Source organism: Prorops nasuta, unplaced genomic scaffold (assembly GCF_024137725.1).
Source record: "Prorops nasuta isolate Cenicafe-Biocafe unplaced genomic scaffold, Cenicafe_Pnas_1.2 PNAS00005, whole genome shotgun sequence".
NCBI lineage: Eukaryota > Metazoa > Arthropoda > Insecta > Hymenoptera > Bethylidae > Prorops > Prorops nasuta.
The window spans coordinates 8,235,624-8,250,666 of NW_027116802.1; the positions used below are offsets into that span (position 1 = coordinate 8,235,624).

At 37.2% G+C, this 15,043-nt stretch overlaps 1 protein-coding gene and 1 pseudogene across 2 annotated transcripts in view; both read left to right on the forward strand.

Moving 5' to 3' along the window:
• Positions 1 to 398: 398 nt before the first annotated feature.
• Positions 399 to 3,847, forward strand: LOC136773937 (V-type proton ATPase catalytic subunit A-like; annotated as a pseudogene).
• Positions 3,848 to 5,470: 1,623 nt separating this feature from the next.
• Positions 5,471 to 15,043, forward strand: part of LOC136773232 (connectin-like) — a 173,735-nt gene continuing 164,162 nt past the window's right edge. The window contains exon 1 of one of the 2 annotated variants that reach the window (XM_066726727.1): positions 5,471 to 5,607. The gene's annotated coding sequence lies outside the window, so the exon portion shown is untranslated. The remainder of the gene's footprint in view (positions 5,608 to 15,043) is intronic. The other variant, XM_066726728.1, reaches the window with a different exon arrangement.

The following is a 15,043-nucleotide window of genomic DNA, read 5'->3' on the forward strand; positions in this document are numbered from 1 at the left end:
TTATGAGGAACAAATATCAGATAAGTATTTCGTATGTCATATGAAAATGTATAACTTTTTTACTTTAAAAGGGGTTGATTCTTTGTGTTGTTTATGTTACAGATTGCTTTCTGAATTTTAATATGTAAAAAGTGAGTAAGTTTCTTCATGTACGAAGGTCTTAACAGAGGACTTGAGATTAAAAGATTCGAGAAGAGACAATAATACCTAAATATTAGTTGTGATGGAACTTTGTATAGTTACATGTCCATTTACTCGATATGGATGATACATTATGGCAAGTTGTTATAAGTACTTGTGAGCAAATAAACTGGATTAAAGCTATTTTAAAGCTATACATCAGAAGGACCAAAGGACCATATGTTTTTTTTAATATTATTTAGGATCATTTTCATAAAGAATTATGCCTTATATATCTTATGTTTATTTTCAGTTGATATTTCGCAATGATGGGCCATGGTTATGGTTTGCTAAAAATTGAAAATGAGGAGAGAGAAGAAAAGTTTCAATATATCTATACAGTTACTGGACCTGATTAGTTAATTATATTTATTCTTTTATTAATACAGTAATTTCTTATTATCTACAATTATAGTAATATTTCATTTTTAATTTAAGTTGTTATAGCAGAAAAGAGATGTCTTGTTCAACTATATACGAGCTGGCACTAGTAGGTTATTATGAATTAGTAGGAGAGATAATTTGTTTAGGTGATATGGCTACCATTCAGGGAATAATATATTTTTGGTTATCATGAATGAATCTCTTCTAAAAACTCTGAACAAATACCGAAATACTTATTTATTTAATATAGATTTGCAAGGAAAGCAGTGGCATGTGACTGTACAAGATCCAGTGCTCAGAACAGAAGAGACATTGTCTGTTGAACTGTTGCCTGATATTCTAGGCAGCATCTTTGAAGGTATTCAGCGTATACCCAAAGACATCAATAAGTTCACTATCTTCATTTATATTCCATAGGGTGTTAATGTGCCTTGCTTGTCCTGTACTACGTCCTGGGTTTTTCAATCTATCAAATGTTAAAAGTGGCAGCCACATCACTGGTTATGATTTGTTTGGAATTGTGTTCAGAGGAACATACTGGTACAGCGCAGAATGCTTTTACCACTAAAAAATAAAGGTAATGTAACTTACTTAGCACCAGCAGGTAATTATACTGTTTATATGAGTATTTACAATTGGAAACAAAAATCATTAAAAAGCTGATAACTGTAACTATATCCATTGTATTTACAAGATTTTGTTTTAAAGACATAATTCGATTAAGAGAGACATAAATGAACTATGCTTCAGGTAACAATTTTTGCAGAAAATGCAAAAAAATTATTTGATACTTTGATTTCAATGGTTAATTGTTTATAAATGTAACCTGTACGTCAGCTAAGTCCAGTCACCAAGAAATTTCCAGCTAACCAACCATCGTTTACAGGTCAGTGTGCTTTGCATCCTCTCTTCCCGTAAATGAATAAAGCACATGTTAATTAATACTGAAAAATACGACTCTATAAAACAATAAATTCAATTATTGTTATAGATGCATACAAGATGGAACTGCGGCGATTCTGAATGCTTTCAGTTGTGGAAAAACTATAATTTCTTAGGCCCTATTCAAGTATTCAAATTCGGATGTAATTATCTAATTCGGTTGTGGGAAGCGCGATAACGAAATGTCTGAAGTGCTTCGTGATTTTCCTGAACTGATCGTGAAAATTGACGGTATTACGGAGTCTATCATGAAGCATACTGCCCTTGTAGCAAATATTTCCAACATGTCTGTCGCTGCTCCTAAGGCTTCAATTTACACGGGTGAATTATACGGATAAAACAAACTAAGAAAAATAACGAACATTTAGAACAAATCAAAGTAATTGTTTTCCTTTTTCAAATATCACTTTATCTGAATACTTCCGTGATATGGGATACAATGTTTCAATGATGGCTGACTCCACTTTTTGGGCCGAGGTACTTCGAGAAATATCAGATCGCTTGGCTGAAATGCCTACTAATTCCTGCTATTTCGCTTACATCGGTGCTTGTCTTGCAAGCTTTTACGAACGTGCTGAAAGGTAACAAGTTTTTCTAGGTGTTAGGCTTGTAATGATACGTTAAATTATCATTTATAAAAATATAATATTGCTATCCTTTTAGAGTAAAATGTTTGGGTAATCTCTAGATCGCGAAAAGTCAGTAAGTATTGTAAGAGCCATATCATCTCCCAGTGGTGACTTTTCCGATCCCGTTACCAACGCTGCTCTGGGTATCGTCCAGGTCTTCTAGAATTTAGAGAACAAACTCGCGTAACGCAAACACTTCCCTTATATCAAATGGCTCATCTTCTACAGTAGATATTTAAGTGCCTTGGACAATTTCTACGACAAAAGCTTTCACGAATTTGACCTACTGAGAACAAAAATTAATCAGATTCCTCAGAAGGAAAAGAATTTGTCTGAAATTGTACAACTGGTAGGTAAAGCTTTCCTAGCTAAAACAAACAAGATAACCCTGGAAGTTGCCAAGTTGTTAAGACATGACTTTTTGCAACAAGACAGATAATATCTAAGGCTCAAATTTCTAACGTACAAATTAGTAATTTTTTTGTAAATTAAATTTTTTTTCTCTAGCTACTTGCTGTACGATCATTTCTGTTCACTCTACAAAACCATCGGAATGTTACGAAATATGATCATCTTTTACAATATGTCTATAAGCATGCTGTAGAATCGACAACTCAGTCAGGCAATAAAATTACGTGAAACGTAATATACGACAGTGTGGGAAACATTCTCTATCAATTAAGCTCTGTGAAGTTCAAAGCAAATCTTTCACAACTATTTAGATTACTACATATTTTATTACTATCTGACAATCTGTTTTTCTTAGGACCCTGTGAAAGACGGCGAAGCAAAGATTAGGTGAGATTTTGATCAGGTTTACGAAAACATCCAGCAGGAATTCAGAAATCTGGAAGATTAGTTCTCTTGCATAATCGAAAAAATAAGTTGGATGTACGGAATAATGACCCTTAGCTATTTAAGCATGTCCTGGTTCATTTTAAACATGCTTGAAGAATGAAGGAGGACAAAAGAAAACTTACTCTATCAAGAATGACTCATTTAATTTTAAGTTTTACTCACTTGAGCTCAAATGTTTCTTCTAATTGTACATAAAGACACAGTGTTTCTTCTTCTTTAAATCCATTTATAAAAAAAAGCACTGGATCTCTTAGAACTGTTTTTATTCATTGAAGTTGAAACATCCTTGAACATCATTTAGCATTGATTACAATCATATATATATTTCACATTGTTGGAAAATCTTGCACGCAAAGATGGAACAATCTACAAGTAGCAAAAGACATGTCGGAAAAAGTTTGAACTTATCCTCTTGTGCCATTTAAAACTTTAGAATTATTTTTTTTGGTGCTTTCTTATCTGAGAGGCTTTTGGGTATACATGTAAATTACGTATGTTATGCAGACAAAAAACCTATATACGTATTTATATTTGAATGGAGAAATTTTGTAGGCTTTCTATCTAATTACAAAAACAAAAACGATAATAATAAAGTTCATTTTATGGAACGAAGAAGCTGAAGCTTCGCTTATAAAAATTGCATAGAATCGTAGTTTCTTGGAGGAATAGAAATGGAGGGAAATAAATTATTACTGTATTATATATAATATTATTGTATCATGTAAACGTGTGCGAGGAATTGTTAGAATTGCACAAAAATCTATTAAACATACACGCAAATTGCGAAATCCTGACCTTTTGGAATCGGATGCAAAGAAACTGTAAATACAATAACGTCTTAGATCTATTTTTCTTACGCACTAAGGGCTATAAAAAATTCTATATATGTATATACATATATATAAATTAAACCAATAAAGCTATGAAAGTATTCAAGTTTTTTATTTATTAATAACATTACAACGCCATTCTTATAAATTATAAAATATTGTTTGCTTGGTCTATCCAAATATATATTTCACGCTTGTCTTCAGTCCCTTTAATCATAAATGATTGAATTAGTAACAACATAATAGATTTGACATGGAAGAAAATTAAAAATTTTATAATTTTGCAGCTTTTTTCAATCTTTTATATACAATGAATATTTTTATACCATTTGCCATTTATAACAATGCATGGTTGAAAGTTGGTCGATAGTTGGTGAAGGTATTGCGGACTTTTATATATTCTGATTGATCTATGAAAACTCTGCGATCTGCTGCCATTATGATAATCGCATCTCGGTTAATCTCCAAAGCTGTTTTGCAAAGTGCAGGCTTAATTTCTTCCGGTATATCCTCAATATTTTATATGGAATCATTATTATCAATTATTTCGACTTTCATATTCTTATTCCACAAATTTCGATTGGTCAGATCTTTCAGTAAATAGTGGTTGACAATTTGAAACTCCTTTTTCGACAGTATATGTTTTCTGTATAGATGTTACTTTTGTATGGTTCGATTGATTCGCTATTACCCTAAATGACGGAAGTGAATATATTCAGCAAAGAATTTTTAACGCCGTAATTAGCAATTTTCTCTTTCAGTTCTGTCCAATCCGACAAGTCGGTCAGTATGCCTATCCATATATCGTATTGTATAAGATCTGCAAATAATACGTATTGTAAATATTTTCATCCTATAAATTTCAATAAAAACAAAATAAAATGACTGAAACGTACTCTTTTGCTAACTGAGCTATCTTCGTACGAATCGTAGGGAATTCATATGATAATGCATCATTCTTGGGAAAAAATTGGTTTGAAAATTGGGACGGCCAAACTTGCTGTATATTACACAGTATTGCCGCGGCGGGATGTACTTACCGTCGAGACTCTACCATGTCTCTTGAGGTACCTTTTAATCCAATTATACAGTAGCTGTCGGGTTAGCTTACGCATGTATGACGTTGATAATAATTTTAAATGTTTAATTAAAAATATAAAAATTGTAATTGTAGATTAGTGATTAGAGTATCGGTTATAATAGGGCTCTTTGATTTTTCTTGGTTTATTACTATCGGTTTATTCCTCGGGACTCGGTGCTAGACCAGGTAACTAGCTATAGTTGGAGTAATGAATCGACGCTTGGTGGTATTTTGCAATGTAAAAACAATCAGTGGTTTATTTAAAGGTATTAAATGTGAGGTTTTGGAATCGAATAATACAAAAAGGCAGTATATACTGGTTCTGGCAAATAATCGTTCTGCCATTTCAATCCCCACCAATTTTTTCAATGTAGCGCCGAATAGCGATTGTTGGTATGGTAGGATTTTACTATTTTGTTGACGTTTTAAAAGCTCCATCGGGGAGCTAGTGACATCTGAGAACGATCTTAGCATAGAGTCCGCGTGGGGACTTTGTACCCCCACCAGAGAATCACCGGCAGCCAGGAAAGCGCGGGCTACAGTTTAAGTTGCATTTTGGATGCGACCGAATGCACATCGTTTTCGGTTTACGGGAATGATCTAAGTTTCGGGCGGTTATTCACTAACACGGTTCTAAGTAATTGACAAACAAATAGTGTTCATTGTGCTTTTCTGAACGGTGGACTTTTTACAATCCTTTTCGGTAAGTACCTCTTTAATTAAACATCTCTCAACTTCCACGTGTCATTTAAACAAAAACTCTAATCATTGTAAAATTTTATAATATAAATAAGTAATACTTATTTTACAGCACCAGTGTTACTACATTGATTTGATTTTACTATGCATTTTAAAAAACGAGAATATAATTTGAAAAAAATTACTACTGCAATTTTTCGTGATATTTATTAAATTATAAAACCTAAGGAAGATGAAGGATTTAAAATTTAAACAATCGTGACATATTAATAATGATGTTTTAAAAGTAGAAATTGTATCTGCAATTTTACATAATTACATTTTTTTGAGCTTGTATCCTTATTATTGCTCTTAGTATGTACTCGTAAAATTTTGATGTTTCATCAATCCTTTTTCGATAATGTATATCGTCTAGAACCTGTTTTGAAGTATTCGCGGATATGTATTTTAATTTGTAAACGTTCAATTATTTCAAAATAGCATAACTGTCACTTACGTTTTCTATTCTTAACACGGTACAGTAATATTCAAATAAGACAAACGTGTATGTCGCCATTACAGATAAACTATAGAATATATAGAGAGTGGAAATTCCAAACGTCTTAAGAGTTTTTTTTGCTATTTCTTCAAGGAAGCAAAAAAACAGTACAATTGAAATGGTGATTCAAAATGTTTATTAATAATCTTGTTATTTGTAACATTAAATTCTTCTGATTCGTTATTTTCATGAAATTTTTAACGAAGAAAATAATAGTATCGAAGAAAAATTGGCACTCTTGAGGAAACTGTCATTTGTAATATTTTTAGAGTTTCCATTCTAACATATGCTAAATAGTATATAGATAAATTGCGTGTTTTACTGGCTCGAAGAAGTTCTACTCGATTTGCATAGAACAATTGGAAGGCTCTCTAAGCGAACTGTCATTAGAGAGCTCGTCCTATGCATGAGAGCTTTTACAATTTACCGCAACGTCTGTCACATTTGAGTTTGTGCATTGCCATACGCGAACCAGCTGGTCCTTGCTTCGTTCTACCTAAATAATTTGGTAGGTCGAAATGTTGCATAAAGTTTCTCATTGCTGGAGTTATATAGGATGGATGTTAATTCTCGGAACGAGTGGCATGCGATCGCTGCAATTATTACGGAGATCGAAAGAGAGAGAGAGAGAGAGAGAGAAAAGCATCGAACCCAAGTTTGGCAGTGGTGGAAGCATGGGTGTAAAAGAAGAAGGCAGGAGGCTGGTATATAGGAATTGGCGCGAATATGCGCATAATTGCGTTTAATCCGTGAGGATGCTGGGGAATTCAATTGAAACGCTATAATCCGCGCACCACGCAGCCACTAAATTACCATTTGAATTGATCCACGGTATCGGCGGGTATGGGAGGTAAAAGGGCTCTGGCAACCCTGAGCGGGATTTATTTCGATTTGGCGACAATACCGTTCTCATTAAAGCTGGGCAAGCGTCGTATACACGGTAGCGTGTTCCGTGTGTCGACTCGACTCGACTCGGCTGGACGGTCGGACGGTTGGACGCGACTACGCGCGAGGGCCACTCTCTACACACTATACCGTATTCCGTGTACTCTCATCGTTCCCTCCCATTTCCATTGCTTCGATGCCATTAATGTCCCGAACCTGCAATGCCTCCCGATCCCCGATTTCGACGTTTTGTATTCATCTAATATCCGCGTGCAACGAATCCCGTATACGTATATATATACACACATCACACTGAACTTTGACCCTCCAGCAAACTCGTTCGTTTATTCAATCTCACCGATTCGTTCCGTATCAGCCATCCCTATACTTATACCATTAATTAATAGTATCAAAGTGTGATCGGTATGTGTATATGTATATACATATATAGTAACGTTAACCACCAAAGCGCATTTTCTGCGCTTAGCTTCCCTTCCTTTTCACCACAGAGTCTAAACCGTACAGTGCACAATACTTGGACGCACTAAAGAATTTTTCGCCATAAACCCCATTCCATCCATTAATCCGTTGAGCCGCATTCCGACTATACCATCCATCTGTTTCATATACTTAACTTGACGCGTATTTTCCTCTCGGAGTAATGTTTACTCGTCTTTCTCCTCTCCTTCTTCTCGCTGGACCAAGTTATTTATAGAGAAGAAATACAAGCATCTTTTTTTTCTCCTGTACCTTTGTATATGTACGTTCTTACCGTTTCTGCCAAACTTTTCTCCAGACCTTTGCGAGCTATACACCTATTCGGAGGGGAATACAACGGTTTTGTTTGGCGAACGCTAAACTTGCCGGTTGCTCGTGGGTTATTTATAGGGAAAATTGCGAGTACATCGATGACAGATCCCTATGATTAGGCCTTTCAGCACTAGGTAGCAATTTGTCGACAGACGCACCGGCACGACGACGACGTCGGGACGCGCGGTGTATATTCCCCGCGCGCACAGTCCGCAAAGTCGACACACGTACGGGAGCTTACTTTTTTTCCAACACACAGGTATTGCAGGCACCCCATAAAAAACACACCCTTTTTCAGTTTACCTCGCGTACTTTCTCACGGACAGCGGCACGAATGCGTCGGACAACTTAAGCCTCGTTGCACGCTCGACCGACCATTTTGTGCCATGCATGCGATTATCAACGGTACCGTATAGCATTTGCCACGGTGCACATGTAAATCGCGCGCCAATTTCTGACAATTCAATTATGCTTCCTCCCCCCTCGAACCTCGCAACAACAACCCCCAGGATGAATCCTGCCTCTCTCCGCTCGTTAAGTCACAACTTTTTTTCCTCCTCCTTTTTTTGCCACCCTTCTTCCCGAGACGTTTAATCGTTCGCGATCATTCATCACACTCTATATATAGTATACGTTATATACAGTATAGGATTGGTAAACCACCGACAGGCGTTGTTTATGCAACGATCCATTCGATAGAAATATTCGCCAAACAGTCCTGCAACACCTTCGCGATGATCCTTTTGCGGAATGCGATAAGAAACCTACGTGGACGAATATTCTTCTCTTATACGTATATATATGTATATATATATAGCAGCTGCACGCAATCCTCCTCTCTCTCCACTGACGCACTACACGTTAGACTTACGCTTCCTGGAATCTCTTCTCCCGTCCCTTCTTCCAGCGACTTTTTCTCCACGGAATACAATATCTATTTTCAGCACATGTATACATTCTTCCGGTATAGATGAGCAGATACACAGTGTATTTCGCAATTTTACGAGTTTCATGGCAAACCTGTTACTTTTTACTGCTTATCTGTTGATCCTCTATCATCTTTCCGTGAATGGGACACACGGCGACAGAGCAGGCTTGAGACGGATTTCGAGCGAAACAAGCCGCGTCCCAAAAAGCGTTTCCCCTCTAGCTTATACTATTTTATATACCACTGTTCTTGATAGATCCACCATTGCTTACGTATCGCTATATCGGATGCTCGATAATCAGCCGTCGAGGAATACTTTTTCAAAACGATTTCAGAAAAAGCTTCGGTGAAATAATGCCAATGCACTTGCATCGTGACAAATCGATCGAAAAATTGACGCGATCTCGCTTGCTGCATAACATGGGTAGCGAGTTTGACAGCGTATATATACATATATATATATATGTTATACACGTGGTATATGCCTCGTCTCTTGATCGAAACGGACCGGTGCTGCATCGTGTCGCAGTAGATACGATAGGAAATATGTACGAGTGCTGCAATGGATATAATGTTGTATATATAGTGTAGTGTAGCATAATGCATCCGATGGTCAGGTTAGATGAGAGATAATAAGCTTCTGTGGCATGAAAGGTGCAGTGGCGCGAGGTTTTGTCGCGCGCGACACTTTGAGATTTTCCGGTGCTGCTGCGCCTCCTGCTGGTTAGGTTAGGTCCTACTTGGCTGTGTCGAGCGAGTGTCGACGTCGCCAGCGCCCAGCGTCGCCCTCTCGACTATGGGTTCGATGGTTGGTTTGGCTCGTCGAGGTACATACGAAGCCTCCCGGGTATACATATATATATAGGCGCACAACTGCACGCGTCCAACGACCATCCATCCATTGGCATCGAACGGCACAACAATGACAAGAAGAGCTTGTCCGTACTTGTTGGAGGTTGTCTATAGTCGATGAACGCCCGTGGATTACCAATGACCGACGTGGTTTTCAAAGGACCTGCAGCAACCGCATGCTTTTCACGGCCTGCACACTTTTTTTCTCTCCACACCGTGTCCCTCTTTCATACTTTATAACGAGATTGGAAAGGACCATTTTCAGCCGACGACGGAAATACGCCTCCTTCTCTTGCAAGGATTATCTCATCCCTTGTTCACTCTTGGAGGCCCCACGTCTCTCCACCAGGATTTGCACGCTCGACGCACAAATTTATCGAACCATCCCCGTTTAACTCGCTTATTCGAAAATGAACGAGGGACGCGCGATTTTATTAGCAAAAATTTTCTTCGAATATTGCGCCGTCCAATTAAATTCTATTTATGTAATTTTGCAAATTCGTTCCTCTGCAGGTACCACATGGGTAATGTTTCATTTAACATAATTCACTTGAAAGCTTAAGAATTATTTAATACCCTTATCCCAGATTGAGCTCGTATATTGGATTAACAAGCTTACCTCCCTGTGTTCTATGATATGTATATACATATATATATACATTGCGTAAAAGTACATATACGCGCGTTTGTGACAAGTAAAATTTCAAAAAGTTTTTTTATTGTCAAGCCGTGCACAAAAAAAATGAAAAGTGAGAGCCATTTATGGGCAGGAATTTTTTTCACTGCACTGGGAGCAATTACTTTTGTAACCTGCTATCAAGTTCCGTTTGTTTTTATACAGTAATGACTCGTATTCAAATCTCTCTTTACAGCCCGACTCGTTCTCTCCCTGCAATCCTTTTTACCCCAACATTTATTATAATTCTAACATTTTTATGATTTTTACCCATGTTTTCCCCCCTTCCTATTGTTATTATTATTATTATTATCATCCAAGCGCACACTTTAACCAAAGACGCGTTATTACATCTACAAGAGAGGATACGCTTAATTTATCGAAACGAGAAAAAAAAGGTAAAGGAGCAGATTAATTATTTAACCCGCAATAATTACGTTATACCCAGTGTATATAAATATCGAAATTTTCTTCGCTTAGCGACGTAATCAGAAAGCTTTCGAGCCGACGAGCTTAATTTAATTTTCTCGCATTAGTTTGAATTTGTAATATCAATGATTGTACATCCAATGGTTATTAGAGTTAATTGATTTCTTGGTTGCGATTACAGGTCCGTTATTTCGCAATAATAAGCGTTTAATGGGGTGGCTGGTAGATACACGGTCCAATAAGTGGAATGTATATCGAGCTGGCAGAGGGGAGTGAGGGGAGGAGTCAGGGTAGGTCGTTACAAAATCTGAGTGGTGCAAGCTTCTCTCAGGACGAATGTTTCAGTGGAGTAGTAATTCGAGTGTTAGGAGTGTTAGGACGCAGCCAGAACGTAGAGTAACGGCCATCAGTACACATCGCCTTGTTTTCATGACTGACAGCTACGGCTTGATCTGCATACAGCAAAATACAACGTGCTACGCCGTAAAACAGAATCATCCTTATTGGCGAATATCCTGGCGTAGCTTTAACGACGTATCTCCTGGCAAAACACGCACACGCACGCACACACACTTGGCTATTAATTTATTAATACCCATGCCATTAAAAACCTTGGAATTACCATACAGCAGCAAATAACCGTTGGCCAATCCATTTTAATCGAGTCTCTCTTTTTTAATTTTTCCTTCCGCACTGTTTATCGTTTCGATAAATAAAATCAAGCATTGCAAATTACTCGCCGGATTCAATTTCGTGAAAGCTTTTTCATTATTTACCGATCTGTTTTTAAAAGAGTATATATATATTACATATATATATATATATATATATATACGTATATATATTGTATACGTTACGCGAAGCGCGGGTACAGCACTCGAGAGTTGTTTGAGTTTCAAAGTCGTTGCTGGAATGCACGAGGGAAAATTGCGCCAATAAAATATGATCGTTTGTAAATGTAAATATAGGATAATGAAGAAGATTTAGATGATCCACCTTGATCGGTCACCCACGCGTGACACGATTCTTCCGCAATCGGTCGCGCTCTATGAATTCAATTAAATAACCCAGGCAAATTAACCGGTTTTCGCGCTTCGATAATAGTACGCTTCAGGTACGAGAGCGCAAACACTGAAACGTTTCTGCTGTTTTACCGATTAAAATGTAACATAACTCAAAGATATCTCGAGCCACGAGAAAGTACTACTTGTCGCAAGAATTTCAAATGCGGAATATTAGTTGAAATAGCATGGTTTTAAATTTAAGCTTATCTCACTGCTGGCCTAGTCACTATCGGACGCAGTTTGTCAGAAAATTATGAAATCCTGGAAAATTCTCGCGGTCGTAATATTTAAAATTGATGCTTCGCGATACAATAAATTTGGCCTTTGTTTTTCAATTTTTTGGTCGCGCGGACGGGAAGTTGTCGCGTATTAAACATTATATAGGTGGTGGTGGGGATCGTGGAAGTAATTTAGGCAGAAAGTTTGAGGATTCAATTAATTAGGCAATGGTTGGCTGGCAGGGTAGATGCTTAATAGGAGAAGAGAGAAGGGTGTGTATTCTCCCTGATCGGAATGGCCCTCCGCGCGTTTCGCGCCAATGAAAAAAGAGGAGAGCCAGGGCAAAAAGCAGGCTTGGACATGTTCTCTTCTTCTTCCTGCTCTCCCCAATCGGCCCAGTCCACCCAGCCGCGCGCGCTTCCACGTTTGCCCCTTTGCTCCTTTTTCTTGCCGTCTTATTATCTCTTTGTCCGTTTTTCTTCCAACTTTTTACATTCTCAATCTTCTTTTTCCGATACTCCTGATTTTCTGCAACTGACGTTTCCCCACGGTAGGTCACGTTTCTATCAATCAGCCAATGACGTGAAAAATGATTACGACGCCTGCACGCTCCAAGCTCCACGCTCCACGCTCCACGCTTTAAGCGGTGATTCATCGAAGAGAGAGAATATCGCCAAGGAGATTATAATATAAAGGACCTCGTAAACTGATAACGATAACGACTAGAGAGCAAATATACAGGCTCGGTCGGAAGCAATAATGGAGGAAAGTTTAAATTCCTCTCTATACTACATATTTTTTTTGATTGTTGTTTCTTCGTGACAAAACGTCAATAACAATGTCACGTCTCCATGTCATTTTTTTTAGTAACAATAATGGTCGTCTGAGTAATTTTTAAAAATATCACACTATTAACCTACAAAAATAAAAATAAATCACTGACGATAAACGAATATAGAAAACAACCGAGCTACTTAAATAATATAAACAACATATCAACTCTCTTTCTCATAGCATTTGTAGCTTTCAAATTAAATTGGAAAGCGTATGTGGATAATGAGAGATAAATCCCAGTTTTTTTCATTTATCTAATTTATTTAAACAGTATACACCAATCAGTTTCAGAGTTACTGAAAAATGATGATACCCAGTATTCAAACATACTTAATCAATCTATACTGTTTTGTAATCTGATACTCGATGATAGTGAATCGTACTTTGATTAAATTAATTAACACAAACGATTCATTTCGAGAGATATAAATTAAAACTATACTAAATTGTCCAAACATGATATCATGACACGAATACTTTCTAGTTTTGGAATCTCGAATAAACATATATCTGTTTCTATACGGTATGCAAAGGCCATTTTGGAAAATGTTCTTTCATATCTAGGGCGTTGAAGGACTGCAGGTAGTCTCCGAACGGCAGAGTACAATATTCGAGACCGTAAATTTTGTCTTCTTTCTCTCGATAGATTTACATTTTCCTGTCTGCCATAGCACCTCGGAAAATGTCTTTAGATAAGTTCCAATTGTTTTCGTTCAAGATTAGGATATCCTCGCTTTGGTAAACATTTCTCTTCTCTTGCTCTAAGCCAGAACAAATAATCCGCCTATATCGTAAACAAAAATATTCTTGGAATTTTGAACTTTTAGATTACTCAGATTTGTATTTTTTTGGAAACGGAGGTATGATTTTCAAGGAGATTTCTTCTTACATCGAGATATCGCATTGTACAATGAATTGGTCTTCCTTGAGTAGATAATTTGTCAAAGTCATTACTGAGTTAATTTTCAATGAGTAGAGCCGATGACTAAAAGCCATGGCTCTCGCGAAAATGCTAAAATCCGATTGCAGTCGTGTGAAAGGCAGATCTGTGAGGAAAATTTGCCTCGCTGGTAGCAAAGAGATCTGGTAGTTCCGCCTGAGAAGCTTTGCTAAGTAAAGCGATCGGAGTGTCTTTTGTTGCTGATTTAATCCTTAGACACTTATACACTCGTATAGTTGGTATGTACCTGCAGCAGAGCTTCGCTAACACCGGGAAAAGAGCAACCCTTTTTCCTCCTTTCAAACGTACACTATATATATATATATATATAAATCTCAAAAACTCAGGAGAGGTCATTGACATTATTCTTGAATTTTGCTTAATTAGAGTATTTCGAACATTAAAATTATATAAATATATATTTATTAGAAAAGATTTTCGTTGGAAAGAGAAGTGTTTGTCATTGCGCAACAACGGAGCAAAATTTTTGTTATTCTTTTGAAATACAGAGCCGCCCATCTCGAACGAACCTCAACGAATGACTGACTAATTGGCATATTTATTAATACCTTGAAACCAATAAATATTAAAACAGCCGCGAATACATAAATTCTCTCATGATTTTTTTTTTAAATGTTATCGAGTCTTTTATTAATATATAATAATATATATAGAAGGATATGCACATAATGGCAATTGCGGATACACGGATTGTCCGAAGAAATAGAACTTTAACGCGTTTGCAATACTGTAACTAAAAGGACATTATTGCACGGGTAATTTATTGGTTAGTGGAACGTTCGATAATCGCTTAATCAGTAATGCAATCTCGAAGCGGACAATGAAGAGATGACACTCGATAGTCCGTAGCATCGAGTCCCAGTGTCGGACCGACCATATGGCCCTCTGCCTTTTATTGACATCTGTGTTGGCACAACAATGCTTTCGTCCGGCCCAAGTAGACCATGAGTGCTCACGGCTACTTGACTTTTGTAACATAGTTACCGTTCCACTCTTATACTTCTTCAACCATCAGCAGTGCTCCTCCACATCTTCCTTCTTTGCTCTCTTTCCGTTTCTACCTCTACTCCTACCCTTGACTACCATCACCCCCCCCCCCCCCCCCTCTTTCCACTTTCAACTCTTCATTCAATCGATGCAACATTCGCATATGGCTTCAATTTCGGTCCAATGAATGTTTTATACGAGCTCCATTGAACTCTCCATACGAGCGCACCCTCTAGACTTGATTTAATAAAGCAATC